The 23494-nt window shown below is 41.3% G+C and overlaps 1 long non-coding RNA gene across 2 annotated transcripts; it reads right to left on the bottom strand.

Annotated features, from left to right (window-relative positions):
- Positions 1 to 923: 923 nt before the first annotated feature.
- Positions 924 to 21581, bottom strand: LOC129059545 (uncharacterized). 2 transcript variants are annotated; one of them, XR_008525521.2, is made up of 5 exons: positions 20668 to 21581; positions 6988 to 7051; positions 6629 to 6751; positions 5596 to 6078; positions 924 to 1922 (listed from the first exon to the last, which is right to left on the bottom strand). It is a non-coding gene; the product is annotated as an uncharacterized LOC129059545 (long non-coding RNA). The 2 variants fall into 2 exon arrangements; XR_008525520.2 differs by lacking the exon at positions 924 to 1922 and having other exon boundaries at positions 1964 to 6078; positions 20668 to 21575.
- Between the last annotated feature and the right edge of the window lie 1913 nt (positions 21582 to 23494).

Raw genomic sequence — 23494 nt, 5'->3', positions numbered from 1 at the left:
TTTAAAAATAAAATAGATTTTAAAATTTAAAAAGATTAAATTGGCAGTGAGGGAGCAACTCACAAATTATTTTATAATGACAAATGTTATCATAAAGGCCCATGCTTAAGAATCAGGCTGAAAGTTGCTTGTTCTGGGCCAGGGGTGGTGGCTTACGCCTATAATCCCAGCACTTTGGGAGGCCTAGGTGGGTGGATCACTTGAGGTCAGGCATTCCAGACCAGCCTGGCCAACATGGTGAAACCCATTTCTACTAAAAATATGAAAATTAGCCAGGCGTGGTGGCCCACACCTGTAAGCCCAGCTACCAGGGAGGCTGAGGCAGGAGAATTGCTTGAACCCTCCAGGCAGAGGTTTCAGTGAACCAAGATCACACGACTGCACTCCAGCCTGGGCAACAGAGTATGACTTTGTCTCAAAAAAGAAAAAAAAAGTTAATTATTCTGCAGAACTTGGAGGTGATCCCAATGGTACCTTTGAGAAGCCACCCTGTCATTCTAAAAAGGATGAATACGATTAAGAAACATGTTCACCAGCCTGGACAGCATGGTGAAACCTTGTCTCTACTGCTACAAAAATTAGCCAGGAGTGGTGGTGTGCACCTGTAATACCATGAAACTGAGGCATGAGAATCGCTTGAACCTGGGAGACAGGTTGCAGTGAGCTGAGATTGCGCCACTGTACTCCTGCCTGGGCAGCACAGTGAGACTGTCTCAAAAAAAAAAAAAAAAAAAGAGAGAGAAAGAAAGAAAGAAATATATTCAGAGGAATCCTATGAAGAAATACAAAGTAAAACATCTAGTATTTCATCATTAATAGGTAATCATAGAGAAGAATAAAAAGAAGAATAAGGAAGGATATGAGGAGAATTGTTACTAAAGGAAATCTAGGTTGTATTTTACTAACTGTTCATTTTGGGGCTTTTTTATTTTTATTTTTTTGCAGAGACAAGGTCTCACTATGTCACCTAAGATGGTCTCAAACTTCTGGCCTCAAGTGATCCTCCTACCTCGGCCTCCCAAAATGCTGGGATTATAGATGTGAGCCACTGCACCTGGCCTCCTGTTCATTTGGATTTTCACTTCTCTGTTTTATTCTTCGTGCCCTCATCTTACTTTAATATTTTCTAAAATTCTATTTTGAGTTAATACTATGTTTTTGAGTGCATCTCTTTGTATAACATGTTAGCGGTTGCTCTGTACATAACTTATCAAAGTCTGTTCATTTTTTTCGGTCTAATTTCTCTCTGTTGTTTAGGTTGGATAATTTTTATTATTCTATCTTCTAGTTCACTTGTTATTTTTTCTGCCCCCTCCATTATGCTGCTGAACCCACCCACCTCATCCACTGAGGTTTTTATTTCAGTTATTATATTTTTCAGTTCTAAAATTTCCATTTAGTTCTTCTTTTATCATCTATTTCTTTGCTTATGCATTCCATTTTTCATTCATTCCAAGAATGTTTATAATTGCTTGTTGAAGCATTTTTACAATGGCTAATTTAAAATCTCTGTCAGATAATTCCAATATCTCTGTCATCACAATGTTGGCATCTGTTGATTGTCATTTTTTCATTCTGTTGGAGATCTTCTGGTATGATAAGTAACTTTTCATTAAAACCTGGATATGTTCATATTATATTCTGCTACTCTGGATCCTATTTAAGCCTTCTGTTTTCGTTGGATTTCTCTGATACCATTCAGGCAGAAGGGGGAACAGAGAAAGAAGGAGATGTCACCTAATTACTGCCAGGTGCAGGCAGAAGTCCAGGTTCCCCACAGAGCCTCCATTGCCACCTGAAGAAGGGAGCTCATTGTTACTGCTGGGTAAGCATGGAAGTTCTGGCTCCCCTGACACCACAGTGAGGATGGCCACATTACCACTGGGTAGAGGTCTAAGTCCAGTCTTCTCATATAATCTCCCCTGCGGGGAAGGGAAGTATTAACAAATCATGAGATTTGAGGAAGAAGAAAAAAGAGAGTTTTATTTCCTATAAATGCTTACAATCTGCAGGTTGGGAAATGAAACATCCAGCCAAAATTAAAAGCATCTTCTTCAGAGACAAAAGGGAGAAGCTGGGATTTATGCCCAAAAAGATGAGCTATATGTACATATTCAGTAGCTTATAGGAGAATCTATGAATATTTGAGAAAACCCTAATGCATGCAAAGAGTATAAACATATATGTTACGTATGTTCCATGTTCATTTTGGGGTGGAGATTTAACATTAAAGTGAAGTGGAAGGTGGCTGTTTATATATAACAAGGTGAAACAGAACACAAAGGCATCTTGTGCACAGCCTCTGTGGACTAGGTGCAGTCAGTCTGTGGTCGGTGGTCAGTATCACAATGGAATGTTTAGTAAGGCTGATCAGTAGTCATGGTGAAACCACGATAAAAGAGGGGAGGTCAGCCATGACATCAAGAGGTCTCTTGAGGTTGAGGGAGAAATCTTTCAGACAGTTTTTTTAGGAACTCATTTCTGTTTAATTGTAGGAAAGAAAGTTTTGAGGCAGTTAACAAGGTAGGGGAGTGTTGAAGTGTGACTGACCTCTTGCCTTGCCAAAGCCATAGAATCCAGTTTTCAAAGTTTCTGGGGTCTCTTCGCAACAAGAAGTCCATTCTGTTTCACCTAGGGGCTTAGGGACTTTATTTTTATTTCACATTTTCCAGCTTTAGGCTGAAATCTGCCATAGACAGCACTGATGGCTAAATTTTCTAACATGTCCCATGTCACTCCCAGGATGGCGTGGATACCTGCCCCACGTCTATCTAGTCTGTCAGTGGGACTCATGTGGCTAAGAGACTCACTACCAATTGAATATTTTAGGCCAGGCAAAGAAGGAGGCAGACAGCTATTAAGACCCTTTGAACCTTTGAGACTAGAAAAACAGTAACAACAAAAAAGTTGCGAAGGTAAGTTTATGTTTATGTTGTCTGTCATTTCTATGCATTGTGCTACCATAACTTTGGTTTTAGCTACAGACTTGAAGTAGTTGGTTATAGATCTTATGAGTACTTTGATTATCAAAAATAGGAACAAGATAGTGACATGATAATGACAAGGGTTTGTAAGATGGACTGGAAGTAATTTCTAATACTGCAATGAGTCAGCTAAAAACGTCATTAAGGGGATCTGTGGTTTGTACCTCCTGTAACCAGGCAGACTGTTGGGTGATCTTACCTACATGGGTTGTTAAATCTCCTATAATATTGATATAACTGCAACAAGTGGTGTGGGGTATCATGCAAATTCCCCCTTGTTTAGCAATGAGAAAACCTGGTGCAATTTGATTGTCTAAAACCACTTGAGCGAAAGAATTTGAGGACTTTTACTGTGTCATAATACTTATTGCAGTAGTTTCAGCAATTTGTCCTATGGTGGCTGGCATTTTTTTTATCATATCTCTGTTAGTGTATACTCCGTAGCTGAGAAAAATTATACCCCAAAGACTATGCTACCACATATCCTGATATCCTCTTGGTAGCTCTCTTTTAGCTTATTGGAAAGCAAGATTTTCTTTATGATTGAGATGGATGGAAAAGAGGGCGACATAATGACCTAGAAGGCAAAGTCCTTCAACTTGTCAGCTGTTTATGCATCTGTGTGCCTTTTCTTGAACTGGGGGATCTGACTCAATTCTATATAGGAAAGTGTATCCTCAAGGGGCACAAGTTATACCTCCAAGGGTATGCCCATTTATATGTTCATTTATGAACAAGATATCTATTATGTGAGTGAACCACGAGCTGGTTTTGTTGCAAGCCTTCTAGAAGCCTGCAGAGGCATGATATCTAACAAACAGGAGCTGTTGTCAGTGTTGGCTATTTTTTCTTTGGGCATTCAGTGGTTATGTACAGTAGCAAGGGTGGGAGTCCGGAATCTAAGAAGAAAGCTACATAGACATAAAAATCCTAATCTTTTTAAAACTCAGTTTTCTGGCTTGGTGCAGTGGCTCATACCTGTAATTGCAGCACTTTGGGAGGCTGAGGTGGGAGAATTGCTTGAGCCCAAGAGTTTGAGACCAGCCTGGGCAATATACTGAGACCTTATCTCTACAAAAACCTTTTTAAAAAAATAGTAAAATTATCTTTTACTCAAAAGGGTAAGGGTTAAGGTGTGGGTTTGGTAACAGAAGTGGTCAATAAAACTAAAATTGTGAAGAGTGAAACAGAGGTGGCCATTTTAGTTATAAAAAAAATTAAACCAAGAGAGAAATCATAAATTCCATACAAATTGCTGAGGGTCACTATCTAGAGTCTGGGGGTATTCTTTAAGGTAATGGAGTATTTGATTAACAAGGAGCATGGTAACTATGTTTTCTAAAGTGAGGATTTTAGGCTCTGGGAAAGGGATTTTGACTTGGAAGTGGATGAAAAATTTTAGAAGTATCTAAAAATGGAATACAAGGGTAAGCATTTTAGCGCAACACAGGATCTCCAGAATACATAATATTCCCAGCGTCAGGGTAATCAGTCAATAATGCAGGTACTTGAGGCAATGGCAATGGTAATTTGTCATAAGTCAAAAGTGGGCGAGTTAAAATACAGGCCTGGTCCAGCATCTTGGACAGGCAGTCCACCTCAGCTGTCATCTTCTTCTCAGCTATGAGGTGGAGCCCTAGTCTGTTTAAGTCTGGTGTCAGATACTGGTGTTGAAGTCCAGTCTTCCGCGGAGGGAAGAACTTTGTTATTCCAAGTGAGAAATTGGTATTCAAATATGTTAAAGTCTTTTCGATAAAAAGCAATTTGGATTATAGCTTATTGCAAATGTTTTTAGAGAAGAATTAAAAACAGTAACTGTAGATGACAAAAACTTAGAATGGCTATGGTTAAAATCTAATGAAAGTTCTCAGTTGACAAGAACATTTAGTTATTTACATTATATGTAGTATTTTAAGATAACAACCAGAATTATGACTGATAACACATTAGATCTTTCTGAATTTATATAAATTTTGAAACATTTATATCAACAACATATAGTGTAATTAGAGGAAGATCTAGTATTGCTTATTATTTGACAATGTTTTTATATAATTTACCAAACAAGCCTAATCACTTAAAATATCTCTATAAAATGAGAGATATATCTGTTGAAGCTTTTTAGGGGCCCAATTAGAAAATCTCAAAGTTAATTCTAAGTAAAAAGACTTAATTTAAGATTGATTTTGAGGACGTTTGTCAAAGATGTTAAAAGGCCCAAAATATTTGATCAAAACAGGATCACGGGTCATTGTAAAATAATATTCATTTAACCAAAGTGACAATCAAAAGACTTTAAAAGTAATACAGAAAGCTACATAGACATAAAAATCTTAATCTTTTTAAAACTCAGTTTTCTGACTTGGTGCAGTGGCTCACGCCTGTAATTCCAGCACTCTGGGAGGCCGAGATGGGAGAATTGCTTGAGCCCAAGAGTTTGAGACCAGCCTGGGCAATATACTGAGACCTCATCTCTACAAAAACCTTTAAAAAAAAAAATTAGCCTAGGATGGTGGCACACGACTGTAGTCCCAGGCGTTTAACTGTAGGAAAGAAAGTATTGAAGCAGTTAATGAGGTAGGGGAGTTTTGAGGTGTGACCGACCTCTTACCTTGCCAAAGCCATAGAATCCAGCTTTTAAAGTTTTCTGGGGTCTCTTTTGCAACAAGGAGTCCATTTCATCTTGCCTGGGGATCTATGGGCTTTATTTTTATTTCACAGGGGAAAGGGGGAACCTCATAACTGGTCAGCATGGATAAAAATCTTGTCCCCTATTTGGCCTTCTTTAACACCACATTGGTGGGGTCTTGGGGTAACTTCTTATAGCTGCTCAATGGTGGAAGTCTAGGCTCCTACTCAGCCTTTGCTGAAATGGGTGGGGCCATAGTTGTTGGAGTGTGTGTGTGTGTGTGTGTGTGTGTGTGTTTGGTGTTTGGCTGGGGCAGAACAGTTATTGTCTAAGAATTTTATGTCTTGCTAAGCTGTCCTCTTCCTGATCCTGGTCCTAATGAATAGAGAAAGCAGACTTTTGCTGGGGCTTTTAAAATCTGCATCCATTGGCATTTCCAGATTGCCAGCTTCTTCAGTTCCAAGTCTGGAATACAAAAGGAAAAAAAAAACTTACGACTGTGTTGTACCTTGAGTCTTGAGATCCCTAGCTGGTCTGCCTTTTGTCTGCCTTTCATCGTATTACATTTGTTTTACGTACAATGCTTTGGGGTTTTAGCAGGATGAATAGGGAATATTACATTTACTCCATCTTCCTGGAAGCAGAAGTGTGTGTAATATTTTGAATAAATACCATAAACTATTCCATGCATTCATGAAATATGCAATTTCTCATTCACCAATGTAAATGGCTTGATTCACCATTATAGAACCATACATAAGTACAACAAGGAAGTTTTATTTAGGGAAACTCAAGCAAAAATAAAAAGGCAATTTGTCAAATGTAAAAAGATATTTGCCTGCAAATATAAGAAGTATAGACCAAGCACAGTGGCTCACGCCTGTAATCCCTGCATTTTGGGAGGCCAAGGTGGATGGATCACCTGAGGTCAGAGTTCGAGACCAGCCTGGCTAACATGATGAAACCCCGTCTCTACTAAAAATACAAAAAATTAGCTGAGCGTGGTGGCACGCACCTGTAATCCCAGCTACTCAGGAGGCTGAGGCAGGAGAATCACTTGAACCCTGGAGGCAGAGGTTGCAGTGAGCCGAGATCCCACCACTGCACTCCAGCCTGGGCAACAACAGCAAAACTCCATCTTAAAAAAAAAAAAGTGTAATAAACACGTTCTATGTTCCAAACCTCTTGCTAAGCACTGTTGTAGCTCTCATAACCTATACTATATTGAGGAGCCCAAATTGCTTTCCAAAGTATTTCTACTTTCAAAAGTATTAAGTCTTTTGACTTCATTTCCATACAGCAATGCAAATAAGCAACTGCTACACACAACAAAATAGATGAATCTAAAAACATAATGAGGGTCTTTGGCCATACCATCCTGAACATGCCTGGTCTCGTCTGATCTCGGAAGCTAAGTAGGGTCGGGCCTGGTTCGTACCTGGATGGGAACATAAGGAGGAATGAGAAAATCAGTCACTTATTATTTCATTAATACAAAGTTGAAAAAACAAAACAATCATAATATTAGAAATCACCTTAAAGCTTTCTTCTGAGGACAAGTGTGGGAGAAGTGACTACCGGAGGCTCTAGAAGGGCTTTATGGAACAGTCCTATTTATAGACGTGTGGTGATTTCATGGTTTTGTTTACTTTGTATTAATTCATAGAGCTGTAAATTTATGATTTGGGTACTTTTTTGAAAATATACTGTTTTATCTAAAGATGTATTTTTAAAAAAAAGATGCACACTATTCAGCATTCAAGGTTAAATAAGAAAATACATTATGTGGGCCGGGTGCAGTGGCTCACGCCTTTAATCCCAGCACTTTGGGAGGCCGAGGCGGGTGGATCACGAGGTCAGGAGATCGAGACCATCCTGGCTAACACGGTGAAACCCCATCTCTACTAAAAATACAAAAATTAGCCGGGCGTGGCGGTGTGCGCCTGTAGTCCCAGCTGCTGGGGAGGCTGAAGCAGGAGAATGGCGTGAACCCGGGAGGCGGAGCTTGCAGTGAGCAGAGATTGTGCCACTGCACTTCAGCCTGGGCGACAGAGCAAGACTCCGTCTCAAAAAAAAAAAAAAAAAAAGAAAAAGAAAATACATTATGTGAATTTATTCTATACACTTAAAATGAATATTTTGTCTTTTTTCATGAAAACACAATGAGGTACCAAATTACAGCCATAAAATTGGCAAAAATTTTTAAAGTTGTACAATGCCAAACACTGGGGACATGATACACTGCTGGTAGATGTGTAAGCTGGTAGAAATACTTTGGAAAGCCACTGGGCAAAACTATAAAACTGAAGACATGAATCCACTAAATACTTAGCAGTTTGACTCCTAGGTATGTACCCCGGAGAAATATATGCTGAAGTGCCACAGGACATATGTATAAGACGTGAATATCTGTTTTTTCTGGGTTTCAGTTATTATGAACAATGAACCAAAACTAGAAATGCTACAAATATCCATCAATATTAAAATGAATAAATAAATCATCTTATATTCATTAAATGGAATAGTAAGCCACAACAAAAACAAAATGGATAAATCTTACAAATGTATTATTGAACAAAAGAAGCAAAACAAAACAAACACTTCAATATAACTATATTTATGAAACTAATCAAAATAGGAAAACTAAATTATAGCACCCAGGCATTCATATATAAGTGGTAAAGATATAAAGAAGAGTGAGAAAATTATTATTATAAAAATCAGGTAAATGGAGGGGCGGGCAAGTGGCTCACGCCTGTAATTCCAGCACTTTGGGAAGCCGAGGTCGGAGGATCACTTGAGGTCAGGAGTTCAAGACAAGCCTGGCCAAAATAGCGAAACCCTGTCTCTACTAAAAACACAAAAATTAGCTGGGCATGGTGGCACATGCCTGTAATCCCAGCTACTCAGGAGGCTGAGAGAGGAGAATCACTTGAGCCCGGGAGGCGGAGCTTGCAGTGAGCTGAGATACCCCCACTGCACTCCTGCCTAGGTGAAAGAGCAAGACTCTGTCTCAAAAATAATAATAATAGTAATAGAAATATTAATAAATAAATAAAAATCAGGTAAACAGAGCTGGGCACAATGGTGCATGCCTACAGTCTCAGCACTTGAGAGGTTGAGGCAAAAGGATCACTTGAGCTCAGGAATTCAAGGCTGTTGCCACTATGATTATACCTGTGAATGGCTGCTGTACTGCAGCCTGGGCAACATAGCAAGACCCTCTTCTCTAAATAAAATAAAAATAAATAAAATAAAAAATCAGGTGAATGGTTAATTCCAAAAGAAAGTGAAGGGATTGTAAAAATCAAAAGAGAGAGAGGGTTTCTGGGATGTTGGCAATGCTTTCTTAACCTTAGTAGTGATTATATGGATTCATTTGATAAGCATTTATTTAAATCTGTGTATTTACCTCATAAATTTTCTGCATGTATGTTATATCTCACAGTTTAAAAATGTTTAATTAGTGAACAGTAGAAAATTGATACAATCATCATAAGCATACATGCATCTACAATACAGTCTTGAACTACATCAAACAAATAGGAAAAAATACATAAATCACCAATTGTAGTTGGAAATGTTTTAACATGCATCTCTAAGAACTGTAGATCACATAGACCTGAAAATAGTATGGATATGAATGAGCTGAAAAGAAAAACAATTTTAAAAATATGTAGATCCAAAATAAACAGGCATTATTTTTGAATATACATATAACACTTACAACAATAGACCATGTGTTCGGCCATAAATTCCACAGATCTGATCCCATTCAGACAATGTTCTCCTATAACAATGCATCCTGGAATTAACATTTGTAAAAACAATAGCTAAAATAAAATCCCATGTGTTTGGAAACTAAATAACATATTACTAAATAAGATTCTGCTTAAAAAATACTTAGAAGTGAATGAAACACTACATGAAGAATTTGTGTACTACAACTAAAGCAGTACTTAAAGGCAAACTTGCAGTTTTAAATACACTAATGATTCAGAAAGATTAAAATCAAATGAGCTGCCACAGGAGATACAACCTCACACCCTTCAGGATAGCTGCTATCAATCACACACACACACACACACACACACACACACACAGAGAGAGAGAGAGAGAGAGAATAAGTATTAGTGAAGATGTGGAGAAATTGAAGCATTTCTGCACTATTGGTGGGAATGTAAAGTGATATAGCTGCTATGGAAAACAGTACAGCAGTCACTTAAATAATTAAAAGTACAATTACCATATAACCCAGCAATTCCACTTCTGGGTATATACCCAAAGGAATTGAAAGCAGAAACACAAACAGATATTAGTACACTCATGTTCATAGCAGCATTGTTCATAATAGGCAAGAGGTCAAAACAACCCAAATGTCCATCGATGGACAAAGACTAAACAAAACATTCCATTTTAATAGTATTCCATTGTAGTATTCACATACAATAAAATATTATTTATCCTTTTTCAAAAGGAATGAAATTGTAGTACATGATACAACATGGATGAACCTTAAGAACATTGTGCTGGCTGGGTGCGGTGGCTCACGCCTGTAATCCCAGGAGAATCACGGGGTCAGGAGATCGACACCATCCTGGCTAACACAGTGAAACCCAGTCTCTACTAAAACTACAAAAAATTAGCAGGACATGGTGGCAGGAGGCTGAAGTCCCAGCTACTTGGGAGGCTCAGGCAGGAGAATCGCTTGAACCCAGGAGGGGGAGGTTGCAGTAAGACGAGATTGTGCCACTGCACTCCAGCCTGGGCGACTGAGCCAGACTCCATCTCAAAACAAAACAAAACAAAACAAAATAAAACATTGTGCTAAGTGGAATAAACGAGTCACAAAAAGACAACTACTGTATGATTCCACTTCTATGAGATACCTAGAGTAGTCCAGTTTATAGAGACGGAAAGCAGAATGGCGGTTGCCAGGGATTAGGGATAGAGGGAGGTGGAGAGTTATTAGTTAATGGGTATAGAGTTTCAGTTTTGAAAGATGAAGAGTTCTGGAGATGGATAGTGGTGATGGTTGCATAACAGTGTGAAGGTACCTACCACCACTGAGCTGAACACTTTAAACTGGTTCATATGCCAAATTTTATATTCTGTGTATTTTACCACAATTAACATTTTTTATGGAAAACAAAAACAAATGTTCTGGCTTCCAGATTCCTATAGAATAACGCCAGTTACCTAAATTTGAATCTCTCCACACATCCTATAAACAAACAAAACTAAGGAGAATGAATAAAACCATCTATGGCTACAACATAATTTACAGACAGAGAAAATTATAAACCCCATTTTATATAAAAGCAGATACACACATCCAAAACCAGCAGATCCAGTTACAGAGCCATGCTCTAGAAGAGAAGCCAAGATGGCACAGAAAGGCTAAACAACCACCAGAAAAAGACAGTCCCATCTTGAGTGGAGAAATACTGACAATATGTCCGAGATCTGGTAGATGAAAGAACTGAGACATATTTTAAAAGGGGGTGAAATTGTTTGAGACTGGAAATGGCAATGTTGCAAAGGCAAGAGGAAAGGCAGGAGGAAAGAGGCGACTTGAAGGGGAGGTACCCCTTCAGGGCTTGATGGTGAAGAAAAAGGAAGCAAGCAATGAGTAAGAGTCCCAGGCTGGGTGCGGTGGCTCACTCCTGTAAACCCAACATTATGGGATGCTGAGGAGGGCGGATATCTTAAGGTCAGGAACTGGAGACCAGCCTGGGCAACATGGCAAGATGCCTGTCTCTACAAAAATAATAAAATAAAATAAAATAATAAAATAAAATACAAAATTTAGCCAGGCGAGGTAGCGCGCAGCCGTGGTCCCAGCTACTCAGGAGGAAGCTGAGGCAGGAGGATTGCTTGAGGCAGAGGTTCCAGTGAGTTGAGACGGCGCCACTGCACTCCAGTCTCGGAGAGAGAGATAGACCCTGTCTCAAAAAGAAAAAGAAAAAGAAAAGAAAATTAAGAGTCCCACAGAAATGAAAGAGAATCACAAAATCACAAGGCGTCAGTCGGTGCTCCACTCTTAAAAAAGGGCTATTTGGGGGAAAAATGCATTTTGTTCTACCAACAAAAGAGGGCACTCTTGAACTAAGAAAGCTGGTAAGGCACCCAAACTTCTGCCTCATTTGCAGTTGCTGAAAGTGGAAAATAAAATATTACAAAATGCACAGAAAATTGCAGACATATTATATAGAAAAATTTTAAGTGAAAATCCATGCTTTTTTTTTTTTTTTTGAGACGGAGTCTCGCTCTGTCGCCCAGGCTGTGGTGCAGTGGCGCAATCTCGGCTCACTGCAAGCTCCGCCTCCCGGGTTCACGCCATTCTCCTGCCTTAGCCTCTCCGAGTGGCTGGGACTACGGGCGCCCGCCGCCACGCCCGGCTAATTTTTTGTATTTTTAGTAGAGACGGGGTCGCACCGTGGTCTCGATCTCCTGACCTCGTGATCCGCCGGCCTCGGCCTCCCAAACTGCTGGGATTACAAGCTTGAGCCACCGAGCCCAGCCGAAAATCCGTATTTTTTTTTTAAACTCACCATGAAACCGGAAAACTGAAACACAGTACTCCAGCCTAAATTAGATAACCTTAAACAATCATTTAGTAACATGAAAAAAATGCCATGAATCAGAAAAATAACTCAGAACCTAAATAGACAAAGAACAAAATAACTAAGAAAACAGTTTGTAAAAAAGCAGGAGAAATAGAAGAAAAAAAATCAGAAAAAAACTAAATTATAAGATGTCCAAAGGGAAGAGCTTTTACTTAAGATATAATAACTGGTATTGAGAAAAGGTATTAACACAGCCAATTTAAAAAAAAAAAAGATATCTCTTAGAACATCCATTAGATTTGTAGGAAAAACTCCTCTGGGCCTCAGGCAAAAAGGATGAGAAGATACAAGTATACAAGTAACTGTTACAACAAACACATGAACATTACTGAACATTGAAAAATATTTTTAAAGTTAAGAGTTTTGTTTGTTTGTTTTTGATACGGAGTCTTGCTCTGTCGCCCAGGCTGGAGTGCAGTGGCGCGATCTCGGCTCACAGCAAGCTCTACCTCCCGAATGGCTCACGCCATTCTCCTGCCTCAGCCTCCCAAGTAGCCGGGGCTACAGGCGCCCGCCATCACACCCGGCTAATTTTTTTGTGTTTTTAGTAGAGACGGGGTTTCACCGGGTAAGCTAGGATGGTCTCAATCTCCTGACCTCGTGATCCGCCCGCCTCGGCCTCCCAAAGTGCTGGGATTACAGGCATGAGCCACCGCGCCCGGCTTGTTTTTGGTTTTCAAGCACTTCCTTACTTTCTAGCACTGCGAGATGCACCCTGTCTATCTCTATATTTCCTGCCCAGTGCTGAAATCAGCCATTTCTCCATGGTTCCCCATGGAAAATGAGCTGAACTTCAGCAGTAAAAGAGCTGGAAAGCACCCGCGGGTCTCGAACCACCCAGAGAGGTGGTTGGAGGACACTCGAAGTAACCGCTGAGCTAAAGCCAGCCCAGAGGTTGTCTCCGGATTATATTTTCTTGACTGGTGAGAAAGACCTACGTCACAAAGTGAGTCAAAACAACAGTGCTTTAGCATGACTCAGCGACCAGGACTGTCCAACACGCCACCACCTCCAGACAACTGGAGTGTACAGCCAGGGACACACAGCAGTGACAAGGACACAGCCTTCCCCTAACCCTGGAGAGCTCTTCCGCAGTTGTGTCCCTGGCTTATTTTCTCCTTCTCAGCAGTCACCTGGTCCACAAGTCTCGACACACCCCCACCTCCTTTGCCTTCAGCCACTGCGCTCCCAAAACAACCACGCAGGGTCACTTTGTGATCAAATCAACTTTTACAACTAGGGCTTGGGCCAGGGGAGTGGCGTCTTTACAAGGTGTAAATTGTATTTCAGACCTTATCTTAGAACTTCGCTGCTAAACTAGATAAACCTTCCAACCCCGGCCCAGGTGAAACGTCCTGTTACGCTTTTTAAATTTTTTTGTTAGAGACAGACTCTCCCTCTGTCACCCAGTCTGGAATGCAATGGCCCCATCTAGGTTCAACCCATACGCCCCTCTTAGCCTCACGAGTGGCTAGGACTACAAGCATAGGCCACCATGCCCAACTAATTTTTTTTTCTATTTATTTATTTATTTATTTATTTAATTTTATTTTTTTGAGATGGAGTCTCCACTCTGTTGCCCAAGCTGAATTGCAGTGGTACCACCTCAGCTCACTGCAGCCTCCGCCTCCCAGGTTGAAGTGATTCTCATGCCTCTCCCTCCCAAGTAGCTGAGACTACCGGCACGCGCCACCACACCCGGCTAATTTCTGTATTTTTTAATAGAGGCGAGGTTCCACCATGTTGGACAGGCTGGTCTCGAACTCCTGATCTCAAGTGATCCACTTGACTTGGCCTTTCAAATGGCTAGGATTACAGGCTTCAGCCACCGGGCCCAGCCTTTTTTGTTGTTGTTGTCAGAGACGGAGTCTTCCTATGTGGCCAAGGTTGACCTGGAACTGGCCTCAAGAGATCCTTCCACCTCGGCCACCCAAAGCACTAGGATTACCCGTGTAAGCCTCCATGCCTGGCCTAAAAATTATTTCCATTTTTAATACCACAGGAACATCTGTTCTTTTTATGTGCACTGTAAACAGCTAATGTTTCTTCCCCAAATTCCTACTTTTCTCCAATTAACCACTGTTTATATTTCAATGTGTATCCTTCCAGTCCTTTTCCTCAGTCTGTATATTTAACTGTACACAAAACATAAGGTTTTTCTTGGCTTGCTGGGAATCTTGTTATTGGATATTGTCTACTTAACAGCATGTCTTGGAGATCCTTCCAGTCACTGCATATAAACCTAGATCACTTGTATTGTAACAGCTGCATTATATTCAAGTATAAATGTACTAGTTTTAAGTTTCACTATCATAAAGCTGCAGTAATACACATCCTGGTACATATATGTACACATACACAAATATGTTGTTAGAATATATGCTGGATTAAAGAATCTGCACACATATTTGGAGAAAGTTATGGGAGAAATACAAGAGGCCTTGAGGGTGCCTGAAGCCACAGGATCATCTTTAATAATAAGGATCATCTTTTGTTCCCCAGGTACTCTGAAGGGCAATTCCACCAGAATGTGCATTCCATGACATCTGGGACTTTGAAGCATTGCCCCAGAAGATAATACCAGTACCTACAGCATGTTCACCTAAGCACTGGTCAGTGCCTGAAGCCACAGGATCATCTTTAGTAATAAGGATCATCTTTTGTTCCCCAGGTACTCTGAAGGGCAATTCCACCAGAACGTACATTCCATGACATCTGGGACTTTGATGCATTGCCCCAGAAGATAATCCAGTACCTACAGCATGTTCATCTAAGCACTGGTCAAGTGGATATTCCTCAGCCAGAGTGCAAACATTTCCATTGGTTTTAGAAAGGGTTTTAGAAAGCCCTGAAAGAAGCCTCTCTTTGAGATTTCTGAGTTATCTGGGATTGCTGTGGGGTGTTGAATTTCCATTCCATTTCCTTTCCCAAGACGCCAACTTGAGCACCTCCAAACACCCCATGACTTAGGTCCCTTTGAGACTCAAACCACTTACCAGTCCCAAGAGAGTTTAAAGATTCTGAAATCCAGAATTGCTTTTTTGAAGTGACCAGAGGTAAGATCCCACTGTACCAAAAAGGGAACCTTTGAAGCTAAATTGAACTAGATGGTTTCCTGAAGAATGAGACTGGGCGCAGTGGCTCACACCTATAATCCCAGCACTTTGGGAGGCCAAGGCGGGCAGATCATTTGAGGTCAGGAGTTCAAGACCAGCCTGGCCAACATGGTGAAACCCCATCTGTACTAAAAATACAAAAAAAAATTAGCCGGGCCTAGTGGCGGGCAACTGTAATCCCAGCTACTCAGGAGGCTAAGGAAGGAGAATCCCTTGAACCCAGGAGGCGGAGGCTGCAGTGAGCTGAGATACCCCCACTGCACTCCTGCCTGGGTGAAAGAGCAAGACTCTGTCTCAAAAATAATACCAGTAATAATAATAAATCAATAAAAATCAGGTAAATGGAGTTGGGCAGAATGGTGCATGCCTAGAGTCCCAGCAACTTGAGAGGCTGAGGCAGAAGGATCATTCGAGCCCAGGAGTTCAAGGCTGTTGCCCGCTATGATTATACCTGTGAATGGCTACTGTACTGCAGCCTGGGCAACATAGCAAGACCCTCTTCTCTAAATAAAATAAAATAAATAAAATAAAAATCAGGTGAATGGTTAATTCCAAAAGTGAAGGGGTTGTGAAAATCAAAAGAGAGATACAGGGTTTCTGGAATGTTGGCAAAGTTTCTTTGTTTTGTTTTGTTTGTTTGTTTGTTTGTTTGTTTTTGAGACTGAATTTCTCTTTTGTTGCCCAGGCTGGAGTGCAATGGCGCGATCTTGGCTCACCGCAACCTCTGCCTCCTGGGTTCAAGTGATTCTCCTGCCTCAGCCTCCCAAGTAGCTGGGATTACCGGGATGTGCCACCACCCCAACTAATTTTGTATTTTTGGTAGAGACAGGGTTTCTCCATGTTGGTCAGGCTGGTCTTGAACTCCTGACCTCAGGTGATCTGCCCGCCTCAGCCTCCCAAAGTGCTGGGATTACAGGTGTGAGCCACCACGCCCGGTCGGCAACGTTTTCTTATCCTTAGTGGTGATTATATGGATTATATAGTAGTGAATATATGGATTCATTTTATAAGCATTTATTTAAATCTACATATATATCTTATAAACTTTCTGCATGTATGTTATGCCTCACAGTTTTAAAATGTTTAATTAGTAAACAGTACAAAATTGATACAATCATCATAAGCATACATGCATCCACAATACAATCTCCAACTATATCAAATAAATAGGAAAAAATACATAAATCAACAATTGTAGTTGGAAATGTTTTAACATGCATCTCTAAGAACTGTAGATCACATAGACCTGAAAATAGTATGGATATGAATGAGCTAAAAAACAATTTTAAAAATATGTAGATCCAAAATAATCAGGCATTCTTTTTGAATATACATGTAACACTTACAACAATAGACCATGCATTAGGCCATAAAGGAAGCATCAATAAATTCCAAATATCCAACCCCATTCAGACAATGTTCTCCTACTACAATGCATCCTGGAATTAACATTTGTAAAAATGATAGCTAAAATAAAATCCCACTTGTTTGGAAACTAAATCACATATTACTAGATCAGACTCTGCTTAAAAAATACTTAGAAGTGAATGAAACACTACATGACAGAATTTGTGTACTACAACTAAGCAGTACGTAAAGGCAAACTTAGAGTTTTAAATACGCTAATGATTAAGAAAGATTAAAATCAAATAAGCTGCCACAGGAGATACAACCTCACACTCTTCAGGATAGCTACTATCAATGACACACACACACACAGAGAAAGAGAGAGACAGAATAAATGTTAGTGAAGATGTGGAGGAATTGAAGCCCTTCTGAACTATTGGTAGAAATGTAAAATGATATAGCTGCTATGGGAAACCGTATGGCAGTTACTTAAATAACTAAAAATAGAATTACCATTTAATCCAGCAATTCCACTTCTGGTATATATCCATAAGAATTGAAAGCAGAAACTAGGCCGGGCGTGATGGCTCATGCCTGTAATCCCAGCATTTTGAGAAGCTGAGGTGGGTGGATCATGAGGTCAGAAGTTCGAGACCAGCCTGGCCAAGATGGTGAAACCTCATCTCTACTAAAAACACAAAAATTAGCTGGGCCTGGTGTCACACGCCTGTAATCCCAGTTACTCAGGAGGCTGAGGCAGGAGAATCGCTTGAACCCAGAAGGTGGAGGTTGCAGTGAGCCTAGATCACACCAGTGTACTCCAGCCTGGGGGAGAGAGCAAGACTCCGTCTCAAAAAAAAAAAAAAAAAGAAAACGGAAACTCAAACAGATATTTGTATACTTATGTTCTTAGCAACATTGTTCATAATAGCCAAAAGGTCAAAACAACCCAAATGTCCATTGACGGACAATGGCTAAACAAAATCTTCCATTTTCATAATATTCCATTGTAGTATTGACATACAATAGAATATTATTTATCCTTTCTAAAAAGGAATAAAATTGTGGTACATGATACAATATGGATGAACCTTAATAACATTGTCCTGGCCGGGCGTGATGGCTCATGCCTGTAATCCCAACACTTTGGGAGGCCGAGGTGAGCAGATCACCTGAGGTCAGGAGTTCGAGACCAGCCTGGTCAGCATGGTGAAACCCCATCTCTACTAAAAATACAAAAATTAGCCAGGCGTGGTGGTGGGTGCCTGTAATCCCAGCTACTTGGGAGGCTGAGGCAGGAGAATCACTTGAACCTGGGAGGCGGAGGTTGCGGTGAGCCGAGATCATGCCACTCACTGCACTCCAGCCTGGGCGACAGAATGAGACTCCCTCTAAAAAAAAAAAAAAAAAAAAGAACATTGTGCTAAGTGAAATAAATGAGTCACAAAAAGACAAATACTGTATGATTCCACTTCTATGAGATACCTAGAGTAGTCAAATTTATAGAGACTGAGGGCAGAATGTCAGTTGCCAGGGATTAGGGATGAAGGGAGATGGAGAGTTAGTGGGTATAGAGTTTCAATTTTGAAAGATGAAGAGTTCTGGAGATGGATAGTGGTGACGGTTGCATAGTAGTGTGAATGTACCTACCACCACTGAACTGAACACTTCAAAATGGTTCATATGGGCTGGGGATGTTGGCTCACACCTGTAATCCCAGCTCTTAGGGAGGCAGAGGTGGGAGGATAGTTTGAGCCCAGAAGTTCGGGATCTGCCTGGGCAATATAGTGAGACCCCATTCTCCACAAAAAGGAAAAAAAAAGACAAAAAAAAGGTGTAAAATGGTTCATATGCCAAATTTTATATTCTGTGTATTTTACCACAATTAACATTTTTTATGGAAAACAAAAACAAATGTTCTGGCTTCCAGATTCCTATAGAATAACGCCAGTTACCTAAATTTGAATCTCTTCACACATCCTATAATCCAACAAAACTAAAGAGAACAAATAAAACCATCTATGGCTACAACATAATTTACAGACAGAGAAAATTATAAACCCCATTTTATATAAAAGCAGATATATACATCCAAAACCAGCAGATCCAGTTACAGAGCCATGCTCTAGAAGAGAAGCCAAGATGGCACAGAAAGGCTAAACAACCACCAGAAAAAGACAGTCCCATCTTGAGTGGAGAAATACTGACAATATGTCCGAGATCTGGTAGATGAAAGAACTGAGACATATTTTAAAAGGGGGTGAAATTGTTTGAGACTGGAAATGGCAATGTTGCAAAGGCAAGAGGAAAGGCAGGAGGAAAGAGGCGACTTGAAGGGGAGGTACCCCTTCAGGGCTTCAAGGTGAAGAGAAAGGAAGCAAGCAGTGAATAACAGTACCAGACTGGGCGCGGTGGCTCACTCCTGTAAACCCAACATTATGGGAGGCCGAAGTGGGCGGATCTTGATCTCAGGAATTTGAGAACAGCCTGGGCAACATGGCGAGACCCCTATCTCTACAAAAATAAAATACAAAGCTGGGTGAGGTAGTGCACACCTGTGGTCCCAGCTACTCTGGAGGAGACTGAGGCAGGAAGATCGCTTGAGCCCAGGAGGAAGAGGTTGCAAAGCTAAGATGGTGCCACTGCACCCCAGCCTGGGAGACAGAGACAGACCCTGTCTCAAAAAGAAAAAGAAAATTAAGAGTCTCACAAATATAAAAGAAAATCACAAAATCACAAGATATCAGCCTGTGCTCCACTCTCCAAAAAAGGGCTTCCTATTTGGGGGAAAAATGCATTTTGTTCTACCAACGAAAGAGGGCACTCCAGCCAGGCGCAGTGGCTCATGTCTGTAATCCCAGCACTTTGGGAGGCCGAGGTGGGTGGATCACCTGAGGTCAAGAGTTCGAAACCAGCCTGGCCAACATGGTGAAACCCCACCTCTATTAAAAATACAGAATTAGCCGGGCATGGTGGTGCATGCCTGTAATCCCAGCTATTTGGGAGGCTGAGGCAGGAGAATCACTTGAACCGGGGATGCGGAGATGGCATTGAGCCAAGATCGCGCCATTGCACTCCAGTCTGGGCAACAAGAGCGAAACTCCGTCTCAAAAAAAAAAAAAACAAAAACAAAAATAACAGGGCACTCTTCAAGTAAGAAAGCTGGTAAGGCACCCACACTACTGCCTCATTTGTAATTGCTGAAATTGGAAAATAAAACATTTCAAAATGCACAGAAAATTGCAGATATGGTATATAGAAAAATGTTAAGTGAAAATCAATATTTTTTTGAAAACTAACCATTAAACCAGAAAACTGAAACACAGTACTCCAACCTAAATTAGATAACCTTAAGCAATCATTTGGTAACATGAAAAAAATGCCATGAATCAGAAAAATAACTCAGAACAGAAATGGACAAAGAACAAAATAAGCAAACAGTTTGTAAAAAAGCAGGAGATATGGAAGAAAAAAAAGTCTCTGAAAAGAAAACTAAATCATAAGGAAAGCTTTTCCAAAGAGGAATAACTTTTACTTAAAATATAATAACTGGTATTGAGGAAAGGTATTAAAACAGTCAATGAAATAAAAATAAAATCAAGAAAGTAATTCAAAGGATCAGAGAGAAAGTGGTATAGAGGCAAAGATCCAACATACATTGCAGTCTCTGAAGAAGAATAAAATAATGGAACCGATGTAATCTTCAAAACTATAATAAAAGAAAACTTGGGTCTACATATCGAAAGGAAACCTAGGAAAATTTATATGGAATGATCAAGTCTAAGGTATATCTTAGAACATCCACTAGATTTGAAAGAAAAAATCCTGTGGGCCTCAGTAAAAAAGGGCGAGAAGATACAAGTATACAGGCAACTGTTAGAACAAACACATGAACATACTAAACACTGAAAAAACCTTAAAAGTTGAGTTTGGTTGTTCTTGGTTTTTAAGCATTTCCTTACTTTCTAGCTCTACGAGATGCTCCACGTTCATTTCTACATTTCCTGCCCAGTACTAAAATCAGCCGTTTCTCCAAGGAGCCCTGGTTCCTTTTACCATGGAAAGGGAGCTGAACTTCAGCAGTGAAAAGGACTGGAGAGCGCCCGCGGGTCTCGAACCACCCAGAGAGGTGAAAGGACTGGAGAGCTCCCGCGGGTCTCGAACCGCCCAGAGAGCTCCCGCGGGTCTCGAACCGCCCAGAGAGGTAAAAGGACTGGAGAGCGCCCCCGGGTCTCGAACAACCGAGAGAGGTTGTTGTTGCAATCAAAGAATGGTCGAAGTAACCGCTGAGCTAAAGCCAGCCCGGAGATTGCTTTCGGATTATATTTTCTTGACTGGCGAGAAAGACCTACGTCACAAAGAGTGAGTCAAAACGAGAGTGTTTCAGCATGACTCAGCGACCAGGACTGTCCAACACGCCCCCGACCTCCAGACAATTGAGGAGTTGTCCATCTGGGGACACACAGCAGTGACAAGGACGTAGCCTTTCCTAATCCCTGGAGAGCTCTTCCTCAGTTGTGTCCCCGGCTTACTGTCTCCTTCTCAGCAGTCACCTGGTCCACAGCTCTCGAAACGCCCCCACCTCCTTCGCTTCCAGCCTCTGCGCTCCCAAAACAACCACGCAGGGTCACTTTGTGATCAAATCAACTTTTACAACTAGTGCTTGGGCGAGGGGAGTGGAGTCTTTACAAGATGTAAATTGTATTTCAGACCTTATCTTAGAACTTCGCTGCTAAACTAGATAAACATTCCAACCCCGGCCCAGGTGAAACTTCCTGTTACTCTTTTTAATGTTTTTTAGAAACAGAATCTCCCTCTGTCACCCAGGCTGCAGTGCACTGGCTCCATCTAGGCTCAACCCATACGCCCCTCTTAGCCTCGCGAGTAGCTAGGACTACAGGCACAGGCCACTATGCCCAACTAATTTTTTTTTTTTTTTTTTTTAGACGGAGTCTCGCTCTGTTTCCCAGGCTGGAGTGCAGTGGCACGATCTCGGCTCACTGCAACCTCCGCTTCCCGGGTTCCAGCGATTTCCGACTAATTTTTGTATTTTTAATAGAGACAGAGTTTCACCATGCTGGCCAGGCTGGTCTCAAACTCCTGACCTCAAATGACGCGCCCGCCTCGGCCTCCCAAAGTGCTAGGATTACAGGCGTGAGCCACCGCGTCTGGCTTTTTTTTCTTTTCTTTCCTCTTTTTTTTTTTGAGACGGAGTCTTGCTCTGTCGCCAGGCTGGAGAGCAGCGGCAGGATCTCGGCTCACTGCAACCTCCGCCTCCCGGGTTCAAGCAATTCTCCTGTTTCAGCCTCCCGAGTAGCTGGGACTACAGGCGCGCACCACCACGCCCAGCTAATTTTTGCATGTTTAGTAGAGACGGGGTTTCACCATGTTGGCCAGGATACTCTCGGTCTCTTGACCTCATGACCTACCCGCCTCAGTCTCCCAAACTATTGGGATTACAGGCGTGAGCCACCGCACCTGGCCAAATTTTTTTTCCTTTTTCTTTTTCGAGACGGAGTCTCCACTCTGTCGCCCAGGCTGGACTGCAGTGGCACCACCTCCGCTCACTGCCGCCTCCGCCTCCCGGGTTCAGGCGATTCTCGTGTCTCAGCCTCCCAAGTAGCTGGGACTACAGGCATGCGCCACCACACCCGGCTAATTTTTATATTTTTTAGTAGAGAAGAGGTTTCACCAAGTTGGCCAGTCTGGTCTCGAACTCCTGGCCTCAAGTGATCCGCTGCCCTCAGCCTCTCAAGGGGCGGGGATTACAGGTGTGAGCCACCGTGCCGGGCCTTTTTTATTTTTTATTTTCTGTAGAGACAGGATCTTGCTAAGCTGCCCAGTTGACCTGGAACTGGCCTCAAGAGATCCTTCCGCCTTGGGCACCAGGATTACCCGTGTGAGCGCCAGGATTATCCGTGTGAGCCTCCATGCCTGGCCTAAAAATTATTTCCATTTTTAATACTGCAGGAACATCTATTCCTTTTATGTACACTGTAAACAGCTAACCTTTCTTCCCTAAATTCCTACTTTTCTCCAATTAACCACTGTTTATATTTCAATGTGTATCCTTCCAGTCCTTTTCCTCAATCTGTATATTTAACTGTACACAAAGCATAATTTTTCTTGGCTTGCTGGGAATGCGGTTGTTGGATATTGTTTACCTAACAGCATGTCTTCGAGATCCTTGTGATCACTGCGTATAAATCGAATTCACTTGTAACAGCTGCATTATATTCAAGTATAAATGTACTAGTTTTAAGTTTCACTAAGATAAAGCTGCAGTAATACACATCTTGGTACATATATGTACACATACAGAAGTATATTGTTAGAATATATGCTGGATTAAAGAATCTGCATACATATTTGGAGAAAGTTATGGGGGAACTGCAAGAGGCCTTGAGGGTGCCTGAAGCCACAGGATCATCTTTTGTTCCCCAGGTACTCTGAAGGGCAATTCCACCAGAATGTACATTCCATGACATCTGGGACTTTGATGCATTGCCCCGGAAGATAATACCAGTACCTACAGCATGTTCACCTAAGCACTGATCAAGTGGATATTACTCAACCAGAATGCAAACATTTCTATTGCTTTTAGAAAGACCTGAAAGAGGCTGGGTGCAGTGGCTCACCCCTGTAATTCCAGCAATTTGGGAGGCTGAGGCGGGCGGATCAGAAGGTCAGGAGATCAAGACCATCCTGGCTAACATGTGAAACCCCGTCTCTACTAAAAATACAAAAAAAATAGCCAGGCGTGGTGACGGGCGCCTGTAATCCCAGCTA

This window comes from Pongo abelii, chromosome 4 (assembly GCF_028885655.2).
Source record: "Pongo abelii isolate AG06213 chromosome 4, NHGRI_mPonAbe1-v2.0_pri, whole genome shotgun sequence".
Taxonomy (NCBI): domain Eukaryota; kingdom Metazoa; phylum Chordata; class Mammalia; order Primates; family Hominidae; genus Pongo; species Pongo abelii.
This window is presented reverse-complemented; position numbering and strand designations above follow the sequence as displayed.